At 41.0% G+C, this 26,655-nt stretch overlaps 1 protein-coding gene across 6 annotated transcripts in view; it reads left to right on the top strand.

Annotated features, from left to right (window-relative positions):
• The window catches only part of zfhx3b (zinc finger homeobox 3b), a 308,186-nt gene that overhangs the window by 254,676 nt on the left and 26,855 nt on the right, over nt 1–26,655 (top strand). The window lies entirely within an intron of this gene.

Raw genomic sequence — 26,655 nt, 5'->3', positions numbered from 1 at the left:
AAAGTCATATGGACACTCAGAATAAAAATGAATGCAAGTCCAGATGGAAAAACATGTTTGGGTAGCTCACATTTGAGAACTACTGACACACTCCCGCCTATAATGACTCTATTTCAATGATGATACTCCCAGGGCATATAGCTCTGTGACACATTGGGGTTTCGTCGCACTTAATCAAATACTATTATTTTTTTTTTAGCATAGAGCAGAATGAGAGCGTGACTTTTAAAAGGGCAAAGTAAACTAAAGAGTGACGCTTGGTTTTTGCCTGTCTACGAAATAGACGACGAGACAGAAGCAGGGGCGCAGAGTGTTTGAAGATGGTGAAATATTAGTATTTTTCTGGTGTGTGTGTGTATAAATGTGCGTTTTTATGCATGTGTATGAAGGAGGCAGAGATGGAGAACAAACGTGGCTGACAGTGAGGATTAGCTCCTGCTGTAAATCTGCCTCAGTCACAGATGGCAGGCCCTTGATCGCTGGGCTGTGACGGCTTGGCTCTCTTCGCAGAAGGAAATCCCTGTCTGCGAGTCGGAGAGGCTGGAAAGGAGAGGAACAGGGCTGGGGCCACCTGGGAAGCCACCAGTCATTGTGTCTTGTCTGAGTGAAAGTAAATACTCGAGTGTTTTAAGTTAAACAATTGTTTTTGGAGGTGTTATTCTTTCGTTTGTTACACATAACTGCTATGTAGTTATTCTAATTGAAGCGTGAAGCCCCCAAACTAGATCAGCATCCCTTTGTTTGCTACTTTCAGAATCTGTCTACATGCCTGCAAACATTAATTTCATGCATAACATTTAATGACTCAGGAAGCAGATTTCTGAGATCTCTGTTTCTTTAAATAAGCTGTAAGTTAGCTCAAAAACCGTGCCTATCGAATGCTAGACTAAGATTTGACCATCCAAGTCCAAGAGGCTACACATTACTTTTAAGAGTTTTCATAGAATTCCAAGATTGCTTCTTTCATAAAAATATGTTCTGAAAATATTTTAGTTTAAATATGAGTCAATAATACAGTGTTAGATTTTAAAAAATTTACAGTATATTATGGATAATGTTTTTCTTTTTTATTGGAAGCTGTTGTGTTTGCCATCTGTGATACTTAAGTATTTAGGTATAGTTCATGAGTCAGCTGTTTTTACTGAATTTCTGCCACAAGTTTCTCTTAATGCATACGATTCTGACCTTTTTGTTTGATGAAAATCTTATGAACACATGACTATAAAGGCCTAATGTTTCAATTATGATACAAAAAGGAAAGTATTTTGGGTTTTGTTTTGTCAATGCCTCCAATAAACCGGTTTTTAATGTCGAACTTTATCCCATTTTTATAGCAGACAATAAATAGAATATTCCCTAAAGATTAAAAAAAAACTGATGAATGTGGAAAATAACTTTACAAAGCATAGATGACAAATTAGTTTTTTTAATGGTAGTTAATTGACTTACAAGTTCTAATATACTGATTATCCTACTGTTTCATCTTTTGCTTCTGCTTGTTTTTGCACCAGATCAAAGATGAGTTTTTTTTTCTTTCTTTCTTTCTTCTGCCCTCCTCTCATACAATCTGTGACCTGTGGCCATGCTACAACTTTGAAATTCAGGTACAATCAGAGGTGAGCCAGGCCACGCTTGGATGGCATGCGACGTCCACAGTCTGAGCTGCTGCTCCCCACAGGCAAGAGAGAAACAGACGGTAGCCGTTTCTGGAATGTCCTTCTTTATTCATGCTTGTTAAAATGCAAAGCAAACCTTTCCAGGAACAGGATATTGTAGCCCCCAACCACCAGACCCTTTCTACATGCCACATTATGGGCAATCTGAAAGTAAGTTGTATGGGCAGACACTGCTGCAATGCGCTTTTAATAAAGACTGTTATTGCCCCACTGATGCAGAGTGGATATGAGGATGAGAGCTGTGCAGGCCTGGATGAGCAGGGCCCCAGAGGGCCCACAGCTCACTCAGACCTCTGTCAGTCGCCTGCCTTCTAATCCCTGTCCGAAGGGCATCAAGGCAGCATAGGAAATTGTTTGCTGTCTGCGTAACGTGCCAGGAAATTCATAAATACATTACTTTTCATTTTGAAAATATTACAGAAGACTAGACATTTATTAAAAAGCCAAAATGATGGCTTTATAGATTTTCCAGTGTAGGATTTTAGCATTTATGTGACCCCTCTGCTAAAACTACCACACTGAAGTCTCCTGCCTCCTCTACCACTGGCTTGATATAAAATCCTCCCTGTGCCCCTCTTGTTATGGCAAATTGACCTAAAAGCCACCACTCTAGCTGTGCACAGGAATGTATGGTGTTCAGATTTTCATTGCCACTCCTGCCTGACACTCTGTCCCTGCCAGATGATCAAAAGATCACCGATGTCATAAATATACAAAGACAGGATATTTGTGAAGTGACGGAGAAAGTCTGTTAGTTTAGCAGCAGAGAGCCGTACCCATGGCAGGACCTCCGAGTTTGTGCTCTGTTTGTTTTCTGGCCTTCGCCTAATTTCTTTCACCGTCAGTTATGCCACGTGGATGTAAGTATGCACCACATTTTACTTTGCAAACTCGCATGCCCATAAACGAGGCACACACCTAGGTGTCTGCACTGAAATTCAGGCCATGTGTGGCTGCAGGAGGCTCTCCCTGTCATCGAGACCATTTTTAGAGGAGGCCGAAAGCACATTATAATATTGGTTTCCCCCTCTCTTGTCATTACGGCGCGCTCTCTTTGAAAGCTGATCCAAAAGATAGACAGTCCATCAGGAGACTGTCATCTCATTTGTACTTACTAAACGTGTTAATGAGTTCTATTTTCGGGGGCCAGCGGCTTTGCTGCTGGATACTGGAGCAGAGGTGGCGATCAGTGGTGTGAGGTGCTGGATTGAATGATCCGGAGGAGCTCGCCGGGAGGAGACGGGGGTAATGCAGTAGCCTCGCTGCCCCTCATGTCAGTCACTCAGAGTGACCACAGCCTCCACAGGGTCTGTCAGTCAGGGCTGAGGCGGGAAGTCTGTGGTTACAGACAGACAGCGGAGGAGGGAATAGATTAGGTGCCAGAGACATAATGGTTGTGATGGGTTTAATTATAGCAGCGGTCATGTCTCTGTCACAGGTAGATGAGATGAAGAAGAAACAGATTTCCAGCTTTCAGATGAAAGTTTTGTATTCATGAATGTAAGCGTTTTTATGCACCTGTCTTACCGAGTAAACAACCAAGCAGTTATAATTCGCCATATAAGTGTGTTAATGTCATGTCAACATTGGCTTGTTAAGCATGACTTATTCTGAATGAAAACATATTATACATTTTTAAACGTTTTAAGCCAGAGTATCTTGTAATTTTTGTAGTCTAAATCATTGTTGTTTAACTTTTCTGAGGATTTGTCTCTCTCTATCTTGAACGTGTGCCTGACCATGACCGCATTTTATGCGTTGTGTTCATAAAAACAAGAGGAATGTTGACACGTAGAGGACAAAAGAAGAGGTCGAAAACACCTACAGCAGCAGATAAACAAAATCTGAAAGTCATGAATAAAATAAAACACAATTAAAAAAACAAAAAAACAATACCTTAGAGTAAGGCTGCACAATATGTTGCGCATACACCATCAACACAATACCAGTGTGTGCAATAATCATATCACAAAGTACTGTTAGGAGGGCAATAATTGTTACCTGATATATTCTAAGTGTATGCTATACCATATGCTGTAACAGTTGATTTTTTATTGTGTTAATTCACAGTACAAAGACTCATGTTGCCATTTTATGTAATAGACCGAGACAAAGTAGTCTTGTGAAATAGAAGAAAAATATGTATAAAGATATATATATATATTTTTTTATTAAAAAAAATCTTAAATTGCTTGAAAACCTTAGATCTGTTAGATCAAATCCATGATTTACCAACTCTTCAGTGTTTTCTGCATCCTATTTTTGCAATATGTCTGGGTTTACATTGAACTGTTGTTTGCTTCACAAAGTAGCTCTGGATTTTTGCCCTGTTATTGGAAGGGGAACCTCAGCCCAACTCTCAAATCTTCTGTAGCCTCTAACAGGTTTTCTTGCATATATATCATTATCTATTTTTATCTCTGAGCAGCTGCTGAAGAAAAGCATCCCCATAGCATAATGATGGGACAACCATGTGTCACAGCGAGGATGGTATGCAGGGTTATTATCCCACCAAACACATTGTTTACGTCTAGGCCAAAACAATACATTTTGGCCTCATTTTAGTAGATCGTGTCATGGTTGTCTTTTAACAGTGCCATTCTTCTTGCTGCACTTCCATAAAATCTAATTTAGTAGAGTGCATTATGAATAGATTTACATACAAATAATTCTCCTCTGTAGCTATGCTAAAGGTTACAGTAGAAGTGTTGAATGTCCATTTAGGTGGAAGGCCATGATTTGGTAGCTTTACTGTTGCGCTAACTTATTTCAAACCTTTCCACAATATAATATAACATAAGAGTTGTATTTTATTTAGAGGAATCAGATTTAAGGGGCCCACATGCAAACTAATGCCATACATCTCCTATTTTGTTGATAATAAAGTTTAAAAACGTTGCATTCTTTATCTTTCACTCCACAGTTATGAGCTACTTTGTTTTTATCATATAAAATTCCTCTGAGATACATTAACATCTGTGTTTCTAATGTAGGAAAATGTAATATTTTTCAAAGGCACCGTAGTTCTTTTGGAATCACCAAGTTAATGGTGAAATACAAATATGTGCTACTTTTATTGATTTTCATATTTAACTAAAGAAACAAAACAAAGAAAAACAACAACAAAAAAAAACAGATCGAGTCGGACAAGCTTCCGTGAACAAAATCTTTAAAGATATAATTTCAAATGAGTTATGTGCTTAGTTGTCTGTTAGGTGTACAAATAACACCAGTTCATGCCGTGAATTTAGAAACATTTTTGTGTGTGAAAAATTTAAAATCATAAAAAGCAGTATTATTAATATGAAAAAAAAACCCAAAAAGAAATGAGGAATGACTCGAGACTTTTGCACTGTCTATGCTGGCAAAAATGATCAGTTATGTTTACACTAAACTACAGATACTCCCAGTCTTGTTTGCCCCTGTGTAGTAGTTGTAATATTTCATTTTTTAAAGGTTTCCTACATAATCCTTACTTGAACTTTCCCCTAAGGCTCACATTATCACTGTACATCCAGCCCCTTCTCATCTGTGATATTGATCGTAGCGCAAGTGTGTGCCAGGTAATCTAGGAAATACGACCAATAAATTGTTATACACTTGGATTGCTTCATTTGTTTCAGTGTTTTGGTATTGGGTTTAACAACGCTGCTTGCTGTCAGAATTAGGCAGCTCAATTTGAAACGGGGAGAGGGGGCGTGGGGGGGGGGTGAAGTTTGGGAAGTATTGAGCCTAGGCAGAAAAGTTTTATTTAGCCATTTTTAATAAGGCTGTTTTTGCCCCCCAGAGATAACTGGTGGATCAAAGGGCACGATCTGTTCAGCTTGGGGTCCAGCAGAGATGATCAGCTTTGCTGACAGCAAAACAAAAGCGGAGTGAAGGATGCCCTATCTGGCCTCAAATCCGAAGGCTCCATTAGAATAAAGGCAGATGAAACAAAGACTGGCTAACAGCACATATGTTGTAAATCATTATCTGCTGTCTAATAGATGGACATGAGGAGAGAGCTGAGCCTACAGAAGGGTGTTTGTGAACAGCTGCTTAATGTGCAGTTTTATGTTATGCTAGTTACATGCGAAGAAAACATCATTACTGTCCAAAAAAACATTTAAACAGGAATCACACACACAGAGACACGCACCCCCCCCCCACACACACACACACACACATCTATGTTTCCGATGCATTAGCAAAGAGTCCCCTCCAGTGCCTCAACCACATCAACTAAAAGCAGCCAGGCAGATGGCAGCAATGAGAGAAGTGCAGAAATAATTCAATAGTGAACCTCTCTAACCTTTACCTGTGGGCGTGAGCACCAGTCATTGATTCATGCAGTGCTTGACAGCACACTACACACCACCTGAGGAGGGTGAGAGGAGGATGGATGAAGAGAAATGGATGAGTTTGGTGAAAAACACAAAAAGGATAATGCGAGTGGGAGGACAGCTCTGCAGTGTGTTGGTGTGTGTGACATTAGAGGGAACTTTCCACAGATGGATACTGAAAATTATTCTGGATTTGACTAGTTTCCTCCGACACCCCGGCTGCCTGGCTCTCCCCTCAGCTGGATGTTGGCAGCAAACAAACAGTTTCGCACCAGGTTCGGTTGTGACGCCACAGGAGGATGCCACTGATCACACAGCACTTTTCAGATCTGAGGCTTTCAGAAGCTTGCTTTTGGATTATGAACACAGCCGTCTTGTCTTAAACAAGACTTAGCAGACATTAATTATGCCATTAAAGCAAAGTTTTCTAAAGATTTGTTCATGATTTCAGCAACACAGAAGATGTAACTGCCTGCTTTTCAGAAGATGATCCAAGACTCAGGTGGGACATTATCCGTGTTCCTTTGGGTCCGTCAGATATATTACTGTTTGTGTTTGTCTGAGCTTTAAGCTCAAAGACGCAGAATGGCTAGGATTAGCATTTGGGATTAATGAGATTTAACCTGGGCAGGTAAACGAAGCCTGTCATTTACACTATAGGTGCGCACCTGGACTTCAGAAAGGATTTGAGGGCAATGAGAATGTTTCAACCAATAACGTACTAGTTTGTCTCAAACAACTTTTTATTTTATTTTGTATGTATTGTCAGAAGAGTTTTTTTTTTAAGAAATAAACTTTCCATGATCATTAAAGAATATGTATGTAATTTACTCACATTTAGCTTTGTAGACTTCTCTGTTATGAGAAGCAGCACAAGATATTCAGCAAAATGATTCTTTGTAGTTGGAAAGGATTTCTTTCTGTTGACATCACAGACAAAACATAAGGACCTTAGAATAAAACAAGGTTCTCATTCTTCAATTTGCTGTTGACATACGCCTTGCTTTTAACTGTTCTCTGCATATTTTGTCATTTGAAGCATTGAGATGCATTGATCCATAATCTAGAAAGCAAGTGAATGTCAGCCTTCATACCTGCTGCCCAGTAAGCATGCAGCAGGATGCATCAAGTAAATTCAGCAGCACAGTGACCGTTATGGGGAGGAGGCCTTTTTTTATTATTAGAATGTGCTTAAATCAAGTAGTGTTTTAAAAAATATGTTGTTATATTAAAATTATGCTGAGCTGAGTAATTATTCTAGATGTACTAATCATGACTTGTCTGATAAAATAAGGACAAGGAAAATATTTTCTGTTTTAGTTTTGCTTTCCTATGCTAATAGTCTTTGGTTGATGAATAATTCACCATGTGTTTTTTTGTAACTAATAGAAGACCATTGTAATACCACAAACCATCTAAAGTACAAGAACCTTAGAGCTGCAGGATCAACAATTTTTGCTTTTACCTACATTTTTCTTCTCTGAATCAGTTTTGTTAACTTTTAGTGATTGTTAAAAAAAAAGACCATGTTTTCTGTGAGCTGTTGAAAACAGAGTTTGCTTGCATCAGAAAAAAAAGCATAAAGTTTTATTTGCAATGTGATGTGAAATCTCCTTGAAAATATTAAGTATTCTTGAAGATATTTTCTTCCCAATCCAGGTTGGTCAAAGCTGTAAAGCAGCTCCTGACCGAGTGAGGGTTTCTTGGGAAATGAGCCCTTGTCATGCATGTGGTGAATATTTCAAGCAGTTGGGAAAGCTGAGATGGGGCACATATTTGTGTGTGAAATGTTGAACAGAGAACACAGCGAATGTGTCTGAATCCATGTCACAAGTCGCTGTCAGTCTAACGTACGAGCCTGCACTCTGAGGCTTTACTCGATTAAAGGTGATACGGCGGCCACGACGGCAGCCAGAATTAAGAAAAATGGGCCGGTTTTTGTCATGTTAAACCGGCCAAAAGAATCTAATTAGACGAGGGAGAGTGAATGGCAATAGCGTCTTTGTTTAAGGGCCCTATGCAGTCACTTTTTTAAGGCCTTTGTTCATTGGTCACAATAGCATCAGTTTGCGCTCTTGTTCTGGGATCTTCTTTTTTTTCTGACTCTGCAGTCAGTTCCTGTCCGTTCCACTTTGTCTCGCTTCACCTCCATGCTCTGGTACTCAGAGTCACGACAGGCCAAAAAAAAACTTGCCCCCCTGCTCCTGCACTTTATCATAATCCACCCCATACCTCCATTCCTTCCTTCGCCATCATCGTTATCCTCTACAGTTCATTCTGCCCTCATGTTTCTTTTCTCTCTGCACTGCTGTCGTGGATAAGTAGTGAGGGCAATGATTTACATGTGGTCTTTGTAATGATTTAGATATTTATTTAGATTATTTCTTTATAGCAAGCTTTTCAGAAGGTAGAAAGTAGAATATAATAACAGTATTCAGTATTTTTTTTTTGCCTTTTTGCTTAATAGCAAAATAGCCATAAATTGAAATCACTAATAATTCAACAACCCTCCAAATTGCTGCACTATTGAAAAGTACTTGACATGTGTAACCAATGAGGTATAAGTCACCTTTTAACAACAATTTATCCTTTCTTATTGTGTTTTTTTGAAGACAGGGGCCATATTTGAATTATATAAGCCATTCAACAAAGAGAAGCACTCACCTTCCATGATAATTTGTTCACAAGTAATTAAGCCTGCTCTTAGTACTACATAATAGTTCATAAAGTAGAATTTCATTTGTAGATCTTCTATGATGGAAAATGTAGCTATCCCCTCACCAGCAACTTTGTTAGGTACGCCTGCTCAACTGCCTGTCAAGACAATTAGCCCATCACATGAGAGGAAGCCAGCACCAACATGGAAAATTGAAACGGACGAGCCACTGCTCTAGATCACACTGACGACCACTTGTACCAGCAAAGAACAGAATACTGCAATTCGGCTTCCCAATATTTCTCGATAATCGATGCTGCCTGGTCCCGTGGGTCTGGATTTCAGCGGCAGCAGTCATATGATAGGGTTAAGATTTGATGTAAAGCATGGATCCATCTTGGCTTGTACAAACAGCTCAGGCTGGTAATGGTGGTGTAATGCTATGGGGAATATTTTCTTGGGCCCATTAGTACCAAGCGGTCATAATTAAAATGGCACAACCTATCTGAGCATTGCTGCTGACCACTTCACCCTTCTGCGACCACAAGGTTCCCATCTTCTGATGGCTAATTCCAGCAGGATAATGTACCATGTCACAAGGCTCAAATCATCTAAATCTGGTTTCTTGAACATGACACCATATCTCAGTTGGGATGTGGAGGAACTGGAAAATCACATCTTGGATGTGCAGATTTGCCATATGGATGCCACAAAGGGCTAAGGTAGCTGTAAAAAAGAATACCTACTTGGTAGTAATCTTGTGTACATAATAAAGCAGCTGCTGAGTATAGAACTGGATAGATTCATGCATAAAAGGAAAGGAAGCATATTTCTAAAGATGCCTCTAAGTTACGGTCTATCACAAGCAAATTTTTGTTCAAAGAAATATAACGACGCACCTCGGTGTATTGAGTGGACTGTTAACGGCTCTGTGACTTACGAAAGTGTAATCATGCATGGCAAAACCGGGCCCAAGTCGCTAACCAAGGAGCAATCTTGTGTGCATTTAAGTGTCCTTTTCTTGTTGCAAAGGTCATTCATAACTTAGTCACGCTACTGATGTACAGTGAGAGATATTGATTGATTAATGCATTAAGTGCTCACAATCCATTAGGTTCTGTGAAAGAGACTGGAGAAAAGACTCCTCTCACCATGTATTTTCACCTCTCTGTGTTGTTCAAAGGGCATGGTTTTTTTTTTTCCTCCTGGCAAACTTTGAAGGGACAAAAGCCAGAATATCTGCCAAGTAATGCATTTAAAAAAAGATTGGTTCTCATAAGTGTCAGTTCAATTAGTCTGAAAAGCTTGACAAGAGATTGCTCTTACATTAGCCTCCTGTTCATGCTGACCCAAAAAGAATATGTTTATGGGCTTCACTTGAAGTAAAATGAGCGCAGTTTAGCGTTTAGTGTTTAGTGTTTAGTGTTTAGAAAAGGCTCTGGAATTAAAAGGATTGCATGTTCAGCCAATACTGCCATCTGCCATTTCAAGGTGTAGTCCTGACGGCTGTTATCCGTTCAACGAGGTGTACGCACTCCTAGACGAATTCAGTTTCTGCTTTGAACCGATTCCTTAGATAAATTAAAGTAAACCCAGAAATGTGTTTAACTAAAAAAAAAAAAAAATGCCTTAGTGGATTTTTGCACAGTTCCTCAGAGGGAAAGGCTCCTCTGTGTTACAACTCACTGACAAGAAAGAGGCAACCTTTATTGTCTGTGCCCTAAGCAGGTATGCCTGTGTAAGAGGCCTGAGAGTTAGTCATTACCTTCGAAACATAGGCTGCATTAGAGATTCATAACAGTGTGCCATCTCTGCACCTTTCATCTCTACTAGGGCCAGCTCCATTAGGATCTTTTATCTTTGTGCTGATGGCTGCTGTTGATAATGGGGCTGCCGAGAAATCCCAAAAACTAAAGACTCAACTGTATTGGGTCTCTTTTTTCCTCAGCATACGGTCGGAGACATGTAAACTCCTGTTTGCTGCATTAAAAGCCAAAATGTAATATTTCTTCCACTTTTCAGACGTTTATCTTAAAAATGATATCTATAATTTGAAGTTTCTCTCCCATGCTTTGAATCTATCCCGCTGTGAATGCAGCCTGTCTTTTAAACATGCACCACCTTTTAAAACCACAGTCAGATCGTAGTGATCAACAAGAAGAAAACTAAAATATGTAAATCATTAAAACCCCCATAAATATTCCTGGAGCACTGTTTTCAAGCATCTGCTGCCATCTAACTGCATAAGCTTTGGAAGGTTAAATGTTGTTAATATATTGGTATTACCGAGCCCCCTGTGCAACTGCTTTAATGATATCCCATGCAAAGCCTCATTGAAAGCTTTGCTTTTGGGCAGACAAACATGACTTTATAATGGTATAGTAATTCACGCGAGCCAATGTTTTTCAAATGTTACCGTAATTATGAAAAATATTCATACGTTTCCCCTACATTGCCATTGCGGCACAAATCTCATTTCCAAGGCGAAGCGGGGAAGGAACACACTGAATAATCATTGTGTTTAATGCTCTGGTCATAATCCCAGGTTTTATGATGGTTTTCTAATGATTTTCTAATGATGTTAAATATTAGTAGAGAGTACAGCCATAATTTGAACACATGCGGCCATTTTTTTTCCCCGGCGCTCTATCAGCACGCCCGATTGCAACTACAATGAATATTGCACTGGGAATGAGATTTAAGGGCCATCCCTTTCGGTGTTTTATTTTGCCGTCTCCCCTTCTGCCATAAATCCTCATTGCTGTGCTCCTGAAACCTCCGCCCTTGTCTGCCTTTCCCAGGTGGGAATACAATTAGGTGCAGGGGCCATTTCATTCAATGCCATTGTCTGTCCACTGCAGTCATCCGTTTCTAAGAAGAAGTAAAAACAAAAACAAAACAAAAAAACAACAACAACAAAAAAAACCCATTGGAAATATTAAAAACAAAGAAGCAAAAGGGGAAAAAAATAGTAAGAAATGACACAAGGACTGTGAAAATATTCAGCTGTTTTCAGAGGTTATCCAAACTTTGTGATGAACAACAATACTGAGCAAAATATGTATTGCAGACAAAGGCTTTGTCTCCTTCCTGTGCTTTTTCGATGAATTACACCTCTCCACCCCCTACCCCAAGCTTTTTAATTAAATGGCTGCAGCTCCATCTCTCTATCCGTAGCTCCCCATTACAGGGGCTAGATAAGGGATTGCTATCTGTAGCATGTTAAGAAAGGCTGCTGGGCAGCCAAGCCTCATGAAATTTGTCACAAGATCTCATTTTCCTCATTGCCAGACGTGATGCTTATAATTGATGTGGAGGCAGCAGTAATTTATTGGCCGTCCGCAATTATCATCCCCTTCTAGCAGGGGGATGTGACTGCAATTTATAAGTCTGTGCATGTGTGTTGTTGTGTGGAGGTGGGTGGGTGTTGGGGGTGACATTATGTCTTATAAATGAACACAAAAACATGTTTCTTCTTATTGTGTGGTAGGCGAGTGAGTCTGTGTGTTTGCTCCTTCAGAATGCACATTTGGAAGGAGCTCATTATAAACAATATGGGGGCTTTAATGCAGCTCCAGTTTGTTCATTTGAGGTGCAGAGACTGTCAATGTGCCAGCTGGACTTTCACACTCAGCCAGGGGGTGGAAAGCCAACCAGAAGCCTGGGAGGTGACGAGATGGGGGTCAATGAGGACAGGCCAGAGGGGCAGAAGGGACTGCTGCTGCAACCTATTGTCTAAACCTACCCCTCATGTCTTTAGGGTATGTTTCCAAATTATGACAGCACTAATCCCTGAGGTAGTTTGTCAATAATGTGGCTTCCAGAGACGAGTAGACTTAATGCAGTTACTTATCAAGATGTTAAAATTTTTTTAAATTCTCCCCCCTCTAGAATATTTCCTATAATCCTTCCAGTTTCATGAGTGTACATAAAGTCTCTGAAGGAAACAAGGCAAAGTGTCTATACTAGACTAAATGGACGAGAATTTTTAAAACACAGCTGAACCTTCCTGTCTTTTGCTTACGTTCACAGAGGCCCAAATCATCTAAATAGCTAATCTTTAAGATTCCCATCCTATTTAATTCAGATGAATTATTCTTAAAAAATTGTGTTCGTTTCTTTGAAGCATGTAAAAAAATAAGAACCTGAAAGTCACTGAGATCCACTATTATTCATTATTATAAAGCCCACATTTCCTTATGGCCTTAGGCTACTCAAGATGCAGCCTGTATTTCTGTGCAGAGTCAAAATCACTTCTCCCGCTTCCGACGACTACTTACGTCTCATGTTCTTTCCCTCCTCTGAGACTCTTTGATATTGTCTGTTCTGAACACGAGTCACAGGTTTACTGGCTGGTGCACAGATATTCCTGTTGCACAGTGGTAAGCTCCATGGTCAAAGTGGATTGCTGTCATGCCATGTTGAGGTAGAGAAAGAAGAAGACGGCTGTCACCAGAATCCAAGGCGGGCATGCTTCAAAATGGAACTGGTTTGTTTTGTATACCTGCTCGCCTGTTGTGTGCAGTTGCCAAATTAGACTTTCAAATCAAGAAGCCAGTGGGAGACCAAGACTCTAGTTTCTCCTTCCCTTTAATAATCATCCCTGTTTACTCTTCAGGGAGTCATCTTTATATATTTTTTTTCTTAAACGCGCCCTCTAAGCAGGGAGACGGTCTTTAATAAAGCAAGCAGGCAGTGCGCCGTTTCAACATGTGAATTACACAGGAGAGAATTGAGACATGGAAGCAATAGAGGAACACCGGAGGAGGGGGATTGGGGGGCCTGCCGCTACACCCTTCATGCTATTATCTTTATGGCATAGCAAAACACGCTTCAGGCAATCAGCATGAAATTGTTAATTGCTCAGCCCACTTGTGTGCCGCTCGGGGGACAGGGGCAAACAGGAGGTCCCACACAGAGTAAGTAAGAGCTGTCCGTCTGACTGCCTGCTCGTCTGGCCCCCCCACTCGACATTTAACACTGTCCGATGAATCTGTTTTCTCTGTGCTGCTCCCAGTGAACTCCACAGGCAGATTTTCTTTTTTTTTCCCCCACAGGGTGTATTTAAATAAATAATCATGGAATATGTTTGTGTTACAGCTCAGTGGGTGTAGTTGCAGATAATAGCTCTTTGTCATCATCTTCCCTATATCTATATTTACTTATCTTGCAGACACATAAGACTGAGTCTGTAGCGTTTTGCTAGTGGATTTGAGGGGCCTATGTGTGCGGCCTGTGTGTGGTGTTTATCAGAGTGCAATGGAGATTGTTTTTGAGCTAAGGAAACACAACTAATCCATCAGAGAACTAAAAACCTGCCTAAAACATCTGCATTAATGTGATATTGGTAAATGAAGAACTCTTTTCTTTTCACTCCTAGTTTTGAAGAGGTGGCTCCAGGTGTCTTAGAGGAGGATATTTAAGACATCTTTTTAAAATGAACACCACCCCTCCTGTTACACGCTCAGTCATAACATAATGCCCCTCCTCCCTGGCTATCGGTTTTGTTCCTGTTGGAAAAGAGAGGCAGAAAGAGCAAGGTTACATGGGCGTCATATTAATGGGCCCTGTCATGCGCGTGGATCGTCTTAGGCGTGGAGGAGGATGAGCGCTCAGAAGGTGTTGTCTTCAAATAGGATTTCTGCGAGTGAGACATCCTCGTTGGTTGATATCCCCCCTCCAAGCAGCCACTTTCTTATAGAATGATCTGTTATTAGGCAAATGAAGTGCTGCGGGCCCAACGGTAAATCCCTCCACTTTGTCATGGTGTGCTTTCAGTTATCTCACCCGACTCCCTCATTCATTGCTGATGTTCTACCCACTTCACCACGTTATACCAGGCAACCACAGCCTAGTGTTTGAATTCTGTCACCCCTTTTTGAGCATGGATGACGGAGGAAGGATTCCAAGTTGTAATCTGCGCCTTCTTAAAAGGCACACTGATCTTGGAAAAATAGTCGGCTTTCACCTTAAGACTTGTCTTTAAGTCAAAGACTTGTACAGCGGGACAACTGGATCCATGGAGGCAATGTTCATATATTTTCATTTTAACCCGTTATAATTCACATAACAAACTGATTTCCTTTTCTTCATCTGGGATTGATAAATTCCAGTAATTAAAGTAAAAAACTTTTTAAGATAACCTTTACATCAAGTTTTAATTGTTGGTTGTTTTAAAAAATTCAGCAAAATATTTTTTTTTTCCCCTCCAAAACTTCCGTTTGACTTAAACCTGTATTCCAGACCCCATGACAGAGGGAAGCTAGTTGAGATTGTAAGTGGGGTATGGTAAAAGAGAAGCGGGTAGGATGCATTGTAACTGCTGGACAGGAATTGATTGCATTAATTGATATGCCAATATGTAAGCTTGTTACATCCACCATTGCTAAGGATGATGGCTAACAGGTCCAGCTGATCAATGGAACCAATAAAGGCTTCATCCATTAATGAGGAATGTGGTAATTAATGTTATCCCTAAACCAATTACCTGAGGCGGTGCATCTTCAGGAGAGCCAAGCAAATAGTCCAACCAGGTTATCTCTGTTACACTCTTGGCAATTTTCACATGCTTGCTCCTTAGTCTGCTCTGAGTTAGCATGGCTGTAAAGCTGTAATCTTTCCCAGAGCGTTCACAGCGTTTAAAGCAAAATGTTAAGCAATGCTGAAGGTTATCAGCCAAATTAGAATTGTTTTCTGAATGGAGACCTCCTTAACAATGTGCTAAAGTCATGCTAACTGATCTGCTGGCTGAGAAATGCAATAATAAAATCAGTCAGACTCATTGTCTGACCAAATCTCATTCATCTCAAATGTGTCTTTGAAATTTGAAGCTGGAGTTATATGGTTGTGGTTGGATCCTCTTCTTCCTGTCTGGCTATACATTTTTCTAGTTTTCTTTGGCATTATCTGAAACTTTCAACTGATGAGCAAAGTTTCAAATGCTACCCTGCTGTCAGATAGCAGAAAACCTTATTGTGTTTGCTCATTTCATTTATATGACATAGATAAAATACAATTTGGATTTTGTAGCTTGATCCATCAGCTTGGTCAAACAGTGCTGCAACTGTGGCAATTCTTTCTCTGCTGGTGACCCGACTTTGAAAACTAATTAAAGATAAGTCAATAAAAAAGATCTGATGTTTGCCGTTTTCCTGTACCTATTTACACGCTCTAAATGACTTGACGAGCAGCCCTCAGATGTACAATTTGTTGTATGCTTGCTCATAAACATGTGCTCATCAATTTATCTCTTGGTGGGGAAAACCTTATAAAAAAATATGGAGAGGTTTGTTTGTTTTTATACTGTCACTGCTCCTGCCTCCACTGATTTAACAGAACAGGAAACTACACAATGTGTGAAATGATGACTTATTAGTTTGGACAAGCCCTTCAGACCAAAATCCAGTTTATCTAATGGGTGTTGCAGAAGTGCAGAAAGGTCCATCTGTCTCTCTGGCCATTATCTGAAGCCTTAATCGGGACTTACAGCAGGGCAGGCTAAATAAACAGTAAGTAAGTTGTCTTGGGTGGAGGAACGTCAATGCCTGCAACTTGCTCAAGCCTTCCCTTTGAATGGTTCTGTATTGACCCCTAAGGACCCCACGAGAATTCCCTAATTGAAAATTAATATTGAATCAATGCAGCTGGCCATTTGCATATTGATTATAAACATCCAGGAAGGCACCAAGTATGTCTGGGATCAATAGGGCCCTTCTGCAGCAGGCCGAGAGCACTACATCACATGGCAGCTGCCTGCTCCTGAGGTTAATGACTGCTGCTTGTTAAGGAGTTCTTGTCAGGTAGAATCCAGCTGTGGGGTCTTTTGGCTAAAGCTAGGAAAGTGAATGAAAAAGTAAACTTTAATGGAAGAATGTAGAGAAGGATAATCTAGCAAATTCTTTAAATACCATAGTGATGTTTGAGCAAACTTGGTGTTGTCAAACTGTATCGTGTATGCTGTGTATTTTGGCTTGGTGCCCTGCTGTTGAACCCTGTTTAAAACAAACCTTAAAGATACCTATATACTAGTATAAAAAAATAAAATAAAAATAAAAAACTGGATATTGTGTAAGAGTGCAATATTTTTTCCCAGTCGTCTCAGAAAGTGCAACTCATATGTTCTATGGAATCATATATTCCAAGCCTTTGTTTCTTGTAATTTTGCGACTGTGGCTTGTACGCAACAAAAACCCAAAATTCAGTGTCTCTGAAAATTAGAATACTGTGAAAAGGTAATTATTGGAAACTCATGGCGTCACACCCTTATTTGCTAATTAACTCAAAACACTCCTTAAGTTTCCTGAGCCTATAAATAATCCCTCACTCTGAGTCTGTTGGCTGCACAATCATGAGGAAGAAAGCTGACTTGACAGATGTCAAGATAACGGCCATCGACACATTGCTGAAGAAGCTGGCTGTTCGGAGTTCTATATCCAAGCAGTACCTAAACAGAACATTGAGTGGAAGGAAGAAGTGTGGTAGAAAAAGGTGCAGCAACAACAACAGGGAGAACTGCAGCCTTGAAAGGATTGTCAAGCAAACTCCATTCCCTCTGCTGACAAGCTGTATGTAGATGCTGATTTTATTTTCCATCAGGACATGAAACCTGTCCCCACTGCCAAAGGTATCAAAAGCTGGTTCAGTGACCATGGTGTTCCTGTTCTTGATGACCAGCAAATTCCCCTGACCTAGAACATATTGAAAATATATGGGCTGCTAAGAGGAAGATGAGAAACACCAGAATCAAGAAGACAGAGATGACCTGACTCCAGCTATCTGGGCTTTCATTACACTTACGCAGTGCCACAGGCTGATCGCCTCCATGCCATGGCACATTGATGTGGAGATTCATGCAAGAGGAAGCCCGATCAATTACTGAGTGAATAGAAATGTACAAACTTTTCAGAAGTCTGAAATTTGTGGTTAAGGCATTATTTTATTTTTGATTGGTCTAATGTGATATTGAAATTTTCCAAGACACTAAATTTTGCAAGTCTTAATGATTAAAATGGCAAAAAAATAAAATAAAAGCTTGAAATATTTTACTCTTTTTATAAAATGTCAATTTCTCTTTCTGAGATGACTGGTAAGAAACGTTGCACTTTTCACTCACAATCCTAATTTCTTTAAATGTGCCAGTACTTTGAGTCACAAATTTGGGTTTAACACAGGTTAAATTGAAACTCATCTTGTTATTTTCCACAAGTTTAAGAAGTTGAAGGCGGGCGCTTCCCAATTGACCCAAAAAGGTGTAAGTAGAAGAAATGACAGACATCTGCCAGCTGCACGTTACACAGTGTGTCAGCCATTCCTCGCTTACTGGGTTATCTTCAATAAACTAACAGATCTTTCACAAACTGAGTCTCTGAAGCTGCAGGAACCAGAAGACCTGGTGTGAAACACATGTTAGAGCAGCTTATCCTCCAGTCTATGAAAGACTAGGTTTTGAATTAATGTCTGTGCAGTTTGAGCCCACTCTTCCCTTTGCTGGAGCCCACCGCCCCCCCTCCAGCCCAGCCCCATGCTCTGCACTGGGAGATGGGGTCTGGTAGCCAAGAATGGAGTGTTGGGACCAGAAAACCAGGCTGCATCTGATTGCTTCATTACAGACCCTTTCATTGACTTGGTTGCACTGAACTGATGAACTCAGGCAGTGGACAAGAGCACATAATGGGTAGAAATGAATTCTCATCACAGCCTTCTCAAGAGGCCACCGGTCCTGGCTTGAGCCAACAGAAACCATGACTGAATGAAGAGGAGGGATCTGTATTGGTGCCTATTCATGAGCAAGAGCCAGGACTGAGGCTGAGGGCATGATGGAGCGTTAGGATGTTGGATCAGTACACAGGGGAGGAACCACAAATCCACAGAGAGCCACATTATCGTAGGCAGGGTGTTTTAATGATTAGTTTAGTGATTAGTGTTTGCTTTCTCCTGGTAACTGACACCCCTGGCATAACATTTTCTCAATTGTTTACTCCAGCAGTTCTCCAGAGACGGCCCTTTGCTAGTTAGAGGCCCTGCCTTTAGGCCTTAGAGGTGCAACAAAACGCCAACCAGCGAGATAAATAATTAAATTTGTACCTTATCGGGACTCTCAGCCCAGCTCTCAAACTTTTGGCTAATGAGTGAGAAGAGTCTTCCGCAGCAAAGACAGTAAGAGCTCCTATTATATTAAAAGTAACTATAACAGCTGCACTAACAACAACATGCATATACAATAAAAATGCAAGATGTGGTAAAACATGGTACCAATTTAGCAGGAGGGCCAGGTCTCTGTAGGGAAGAGACTGTTAATTCCCTGACCATGCCTCTGAGAGGGTATGAACCTCACCACCCAGACCCACTTATTTCCATAAGTCTGTGCTCAGTCAGCATTAAACAGAGGAGAGGCTTGTACTGGAAGAGCTGGTGTCCTGTGAGTACTTATGATGCTCAAAACACCAGTGGTTCTGTGTGAAAGTTAACGTTACGTTAAATAATGTCGCTCTGTATCATCCTAATGTCCTGCGAATATGCAAGACTCAGAAATCCACTGACAGTAGAGTTAGCTGGCACCTTTCTGAGAGTGCGCTCTGCTCTGTCCTCTTTATGCCCGCTGCCACGGAGCCCCCACCCCAACATTCATACCTGTTCACTCAGCACAAATTGGATGCTGCAAAGCCATTTAATTGGCCTCTACTTCAGAATCCAAGGACATGTGAAACTGTCTAATATCTGCTCCCCTACAGAGCTGTTCTCAGCTGTATTTTTTTTTAAACTTTTTTTTTTTTTTTTTTTTTTTGTCGAGGTAAGGGTGTGTTAAAGCTTTTGGACATCAGACAGTCTTAAAACCCGAAAAGAAAAAAAAAAATCATTTGACCTCAGTGATTGTCACTGGCTGAGGTTTTTCTCTTTTAGTACTGGGTAAAAGACACATGAGCAATATGAAACTCTACAAGTCACTTTGTTTCTTTTTTATTTCTAAAAGATGGTCTATGTGATGTCATCTTTTTTTTCTTTCCTCCTTTCTTTCTGTCCTTCCTTCTTTTCCCCCTTCCTTGTTTTCTTCCTTCCTTCTTTTCCTTCCTTCCTTCCCTTCTGTCTCTCTTTCTTCCCTTCTCTCTTTCTTGTCTTGTCTTCTCCCTCTCTTGTGGCTGAGCCAAAGTTAACTGAGTAGCAATGTTTGACTGTAATCACTCCAAGGCTCCTTCTCTGGAGAGCAGCACAGCGGGCAGCACAGTTCCTTCCCTGTAGGAGGCTTCAGCTCACTTTCTCAGTCTTACAGCAAAGCAAAATTTGCTTGGATTCAATCACACCTGTTTAAACTTTGTAGCATTTTCTTATAGAATAATTCATCCGCTAATAATCAGCAATAGTCAACACCAGTTGCAGGTAATCTCTGCTTGTTTTTAAAGACAAGTGCCGGACATTTTTGACATTCACGTAACTTTTTATTAGGCACTGCATTCCAGCATCTTCTTGTGTAACATTCCAGCCTCTAATTGTACCCTATGGTTTGCAAATAAAACTTAAAGATCTTTGTATAATTAAGAAGTAAACGGCCCAGGAATAATTGTGTGAAAGTAAATTACTATATATAAATAAAAGAGAAGCTAATCACATGAGATGTTTTTTTTTTCACCTGCCCTAAGCCTTTGCCAAAGGATCAAGGGCAAAACACTGTATCTCAGTGGACGTTTAGTTGTCATAAACTTATGCAACGATTTTGTATAACATTATGAACAGTTGCCTAATAGTGTGTTGGTCCAAAATAGCCCTGACCCAGTGTGGCATAGATTTCCCTGGACCTTTGAAGGTGCACTGTGGTATCTGGCACAAGGATGTTAGAAGCAGATTTTCTTTTCTTTTTTTCTTTTTTTTTAAAAGTCCTGTAAGTCGTGAGGTGGATTGAATTTGTTTATGTAGCATATCACACATATGCTTGATTGGATTGAGACCTGGGGAATTTGGAGTTTTTACGTTGACACCTTATACTCTGATGTGCCTCTCAAGTCATTCTCGAAGCATTCCTCTCTTGTGGTCGGAGACATTATTCTGCTGAATGAGCCAAAAACATAACTGAGTACTTTCTATCAAAAGGCTTTGAAGGTCTTAAGCGGTGCTCAGGTTGGTGCTATTTAAAAACGAACCTCTGTAAGAATGACAGGAACCAAGGTTAACTAGCAGAACATTTTCCAAGGCATCACTTTGCCTACACTGGATTGGCTTCTTCCCATAAGTATATCCTGGTGCCAGCAGACTGGAAACCTCTACAGTTTTGTACGTACTGTGTCCATCAGAATGTTAATCACTATCTGTAAGTGATCACAAGGTTAAGCCTGATTGGTGCATGATCAGTGTCGCTGTTGTTTCCTTTAACTTCACAAATACACCGGGAGTCTCTATGGATTTGAAGGTTTGAAGCTTTGACTTTTTTTTTTTTATCAGTCTTTTTGGATTGTGATGTTTTCTTAAATTCAATTAGTTTAATTGCATTTTCTATAACTGCACTGAAAAATGGCTCTTCATTTTGTGTTTATTTAAAGCGAAAGGCAGCCTGCCTGTTACACACTTATTGATAGCAGTATACAAGGTAGTTACTATTACTTTGCTGCTGAGAGTGAAAATAAGGATTTCCTGAATTAAAAGGATCCTCAGACGATAGCTCAGGCTAATTGTGTTGGATCTTGCATATATCTCTAGTTGTACATCGTTTGTAAGGGCTAAATGCTGATCAGTTAGGAAGGCCTTTACAAGCCGTGTCCTGAGTGTGTGTTTTTGGGACTGCTCTGCTGCCAGAGAGTCTGATAGCTCTTGAATTATTTATTTATCAGGCTGCTGGACGGTAGTCACAGCGACCTGGGCCCCTTAGTGGCTGTCTGACGACATCTTTCCTCTGCATTGGCCATTAACGGACAGGGGAAGGGGTGCTAATGAGCAGGGGGCACTCTGTGCATAGGACCAAAGTTTTCTAACCTTCCAATTTTTTTTGTTTCTCTTGCACACCGACCCGCCATGGTGAATAAAGACGCAGCAAAGATTTGCAAAGATCTGAGTGCAGAACTTTTTAATTAGGTTAAAAAAAAAAAAGAGGTTAGCCGAAGAAAAAGATTGGGGTGGAAAAGAAAGATAGAAACAACCAGCCGTTTTCCTATTAAGGCGAAATGTCAAGTGCAGTGGTGGAGCAATAGTCTGTGTGCATCCCTTTGTTGTCCTCCCTGACATTGAAGGCTAATTTTTCATGGTTATTTGAACTGGAAAATGAAAGAGAGGTTTGTGATTATTTCCTATAAATGACAACACAATCGCATTACGCTTCAGTACAAACACAGAGAGGATATTGCCTTTTCATATTTCATGTGAAAGTAATGGATGGTCTATGCAAAGAGGGGCAGAAAGAAAGACAAATGGTAAAAGAAAGCTCCCTGTGTTTGATTTGTGTTAGAAATTGAATAGATGGAGGTGGAGTGAGCTTTAATTTTTTTTCCTTTGCCCAATATGTGGTTGCTCTCTCAGGATGTTTTAAAGTGCCTCTGCAGTGTAATCATTGGATTTCTTTAGCAATTAGCTATGAGTAACCAGCCAGTTGCAACCGAGAAGAAAAGTTTCCCTCCACATCCACTACAGTCTCTGCAAGAAAAATTTATATCAACACTAAGGTATCCTCGTGTGCTTTCTCCATCCATAAATGTATAGCGGCATGATGTAACAAACAGAAATAAGTGTAATAAATGAATAAATAAAATGAAACACACCACACCTTTCTCCACCTTTCCTTTCTACTAACATAAAACATCTGAACTCAGCAAGCCGCTCGACCTTTGAGAGCAAACACGCATCAATGCTACCCTACATTTTAGATTTGAAATAAAATTGATTAGCAAAATTGGTATTCATAACCTTGTTGGATTCTGTTTTATCTCTGCGTACGCTTTCATAAACAAACAGACGGTCAAGCTCAGGGCTTTGGATGGAAACGGGGAGGCAACATGACCACAGAGGAGGATGGCAAGCCCGCCTACTCTTGGGAGGCAAGCTGAGAAATGTTTGTGGACTTTAAGTTTACAAAGATTTGAAGAACTGAAAGGAGTGGGGTGTGGGGTCTTGTACCAGCAGGACTCATGTAAATAGGGCTCATGCGGGAGCTATAAGCCGGACTCTAAGCACGTGCAGCGGTAGGGGCTGCATACATCCCGCCATGGCAACATTGATTTTCTGAGCTAATACCACCACAGAACGGTCCACAGGCAGATGGAAGCACTACAAAGATATGCAAATGGTACATTCGATAAATCGACAGACAGAGATCTTTTTCAGACAGTTCACTGTACTGGTCTGCAGTGCCTAAAAGGAGAGATAAACAGATAAGTACCTGTTAATGGACACAGATATACACAAGTGTGCACACTCAGTGAAACATAGGGGGGACCTGCCTGCTACCTGAAAAAACTTGGATCAATGGGAGAAATTCATGTTAAGCAGTGGGGCTTCAGAAAAGCCCATGAAATAAGTGCTCGGACCATTCAGGATTATCTTTTCATATGAAAAGGTCTTTTTAATGTGTCGTGCTGCATTTTGTTATTTTCAAGGCTTTCCTCAAGAAAGCTTTTTGCACTACAGCTTTGTATGGTAAAAAAAACAAAAACTGTGGGTATAGTCGCATTCAGTGCACTTATTAGTTAGATATGAAACAAAAGCTGCTGGGTGTATGTCATATATAATAGATGTGGGCTGTCTTGTTAAGCCCAGCAGGCTGTATGTGGCAGCGTCTCTGTGGAGAAAGGCTCTGAAGCTTACTATACCTGGTAATTAAAGAGATTTTGTGGCAAAAGCCAAACATCAGGAGAGATGAGCTATGAACAGAAGAGCTGTGACAGTTTCAGGTTATGTGATTTTTGTGTGTCCCTCTTCACCAAATGAAAAATCAATACATTTTCCGGGTTATACATATTCAGAATGTCCACCGTGCTTCCGCCCTGATGGAGAGCGGGGCCGGCGTGGTGGGGGCTGAGTCGGGAGCCGGGTGGGGGCGACGGGGGGCTAGAGTGTCCGCCTGTCATAACTGTACCATCGCATTTTCCAAGCCACTGGTGAATATTTCAGAGTTGATGTGATTGCCCTTCATGACAGCGGTGATGCCTTTTTTTTTTCATCTATCCCCTCTGCCCATGAACTGCTTGGCTCCTTTGAATAGTCACAAACAAAGTAAAGGGATTGTAGTTTGAGCTCGAGGAAAATGAAGAAAAAAAATGGCGCATTAACAAAAATAGGTTGATTTAAAAGCAGGCAGAAGTGGAAGACGATAAGCATAAATGCATGGTGAGACGGGGGGGTGCAGGATAAGGGGGAGCAGGGGGATGGCTTGCTGTACCGAGTAACTAAAGAGGCAGAGTGACTCTTTGTGCAGGACAATGTCCCTCAGGCGGAGTAGATAAAAGAGTATTGCCCAATGATGCTTTTGCCCCTTATCCAGGCTTTCAGCCTGCCATTCTATCAGGGAAAGGGGAAAAGTACAGCCTGTATCTTCCATTGTGGATGTAATATGTGTTAGTTTGCAGCCATCATCTTAGACATTTAACAAAGTCAGGGTTGTGTGTGTGTGTGTGTGTGTGTGTGTGTGTGTGTGTGTGTGTGTGTGTGTTGTGTGTATCAGATGGAGCTGAAGAGTGAGCAGTCCTTGCATGCTCAGTCCCCGTCCACAGCCACATTAACCTAGATCCTCCTCTCCTTTATCACCCCAAGTAAAACACAAAGACAAAAGAATTGGAGCAGCTGCACTTTACTTTATTTGTAATGTTTCTAAACATGTCATTACTGCAATAAGTATTTCTAATTAGTTTCCCAAGAGGTAACACGTTAGGGAAAATATTTTTAATTGAATAAGTACCAAGAGCATAGAAAATGGTTAAATGAGCTGCAATGAGAGTGCTTTTTAAATCTTTTTTTATCTCCCATAACACGAAACAATATTGACTTTGAGATGTAAGGGGAATCAGAATGAGGACCTATAGGCTGGTGTGATGTGCATGTACCAAAAGATAAAGCAATGGCTCAAAAACACGCTTCCATTGCAGCATCTAAAGCTGTCTGTGATTAACTTGCTCTGTAAAGTTTTTTTTTTTTTTTTTTTAATTATTAGCTGCCCTAACTCTTTACCCCTCCTCCACCTGCTGCACCTTCTCCTCCGCTGCTCTTGCGCCCTTTTTGTTCCTCCTGCCCTCAGCCCGTTGGAGACACAAAGTATTCATTCACATTTGGATCCTGAGGTCAGAGCAGGGCCAGCAGGGAGAGGCCAGCAAGTCCCCCCCCATAGACAGGTCAGGAATCTAACACGTAACTCTGACCAGCAGCGCCAAAGTAGCCTTGCTCGTCTTTCTTTTCAAAGACCGTGATGCTGTGTGGGAGAGCAGGGAGCGAGGGCATATGTGAGTGGAGCACAGAGACAAAATAGACATTCATTTTGCATGAGCCAAACTCCCTCACATTCGGTGCATTCATTTCCTGAGATATTACCACACTGGGTGCTTTAATTTGATGGAAGTACTGCTGCTTAGTTTTCAATTTTTCTACATATCAGTTTGAGTGTTTTGACAGCCATTTCAAATATATATGCATATATTCAGTGTGTCCGTTCTTAATTTTTGTTTTTTTCGGCATAAGTAATGCAAGTGACAATTACTGTTTCTGATAATGTCACCTTACAGCTTATTAGATGTTCATGTGGAACACACATTTTGTCTTTGTTTTCTGACATGTTTTTCTCAGTGGTGGTTTTATGATTTGCACCTTGTGAAGACTCGAGGAGAGAGCTTCTAACTGTGTTGGTGAAGGTGGGGGGTATTAAAAGTTGGAAGGGTTTTGCTGTTTATTTTGCTTTAGAAGAGGGAGGAGTGTCCTGTGTACGGAGTGCAGAGGTGCTGATATGAGGAGCAGACAATGCATGAAAGCTCTCAGCATGGGTCCTGTGTCTCATTGTCCCATGGTACCCTCCTGTCACTTTCATTTTGCGCCCTCTAGTCCAGAGTCAGGCCAACTTTAATACATGGAAGGGGAGCACCGGGTGCTGGGGGAGGCTGAGGGGGATGCTTAAAAGACGAAGTAGGGGAGAAAGATGGAGTCTGTGAAGTGTGAAATAAGATTGCTTTTTATCCGACAGAACAGCGCTATGGAAAAGGAAGCTGTCCACCCTGGGATAAAGCATGGGGGGCAGAGGGGCGCGCACCTATCTGATTTACTGTACAACCCTGTGACACCTGGCTAAAACTGATGACAGCAGCTTTGATAATGATAATGAGAGTAATGAGGGCTTAGAGATGGAGCCACAGCCAGAAGGAGGCAGAACGCAACCTTCCTTCCAAGAACTCAGGAGCCCGGCAGAGGAAGAAGTTCAACTCATCCCTCACAGGGGTGATCCAGGGCACATGCATGTCAAACGGCAGCAGGCACTAGTGTTATTGTCTGAGAACCGAATATGCAGCAGAAAATAGTTTGAGGACCACGGGAGCCGTTTTCAGGTGGGACTGCAGTTCCGCACTTTTAAAAGGCAGTTACCATCATAGCGGTATATTCAGCTGAGGCCGCGGACGGAGGAGGAGCCTGACCCAGTGAAAGATATCCAGAGTGACTATTATTACTTGCTGCTGCTCTTCTCTACAGTCTGGGAAGGAATACTGGAAAGTGCAGTGGTTACCATCAATTATTTATTAGGCCGTTTGTGCTTGTCAGTCTGATTAGCATTAGTGTAATCACTGCTCTTCGGGGGGAAAAAGGAAGACTGCTCTCTCTCATCTGAAGGTAATCTTTCCATTTTCAGTGTCTCATCTTCACCGGACAGCTTTTGCATAGCATCTGCTTTTGTCATCTCCACATATTTCTTCCCGTTTTCCTTTCCCCATGTGTTTCTGTCTGATGCTGTTCGGCCCCTTCCCCCCGCACCTCATTAATGTGTGCGAGCAAGTTGCTCTCTCCCAGCTTGTATAGAGTGACACCTATGGGTTTGAGTAGGCCTTTGCAGTCA

The sequence above is a fragment of the Poecilia reticulata genome, linkage group LG3 (assembly GCF_000633615.1).
Source record: "Poecilia reticulata strain Guanapo linkage group LG3, Guppy_female_1.0+MT, whole genome shotgun sequence".
Classification (NCBI taxonomy): domain Eukaryota; kingdom Metazoa; phylum Chordata; class Actinopteri; order Cyprinodontiformes; family Poeciliidae; genus Poecilia; species Poecilia reticulata.
This window is presented reverse-complemented; position numbering and strand designations above follow the sequence as displayed.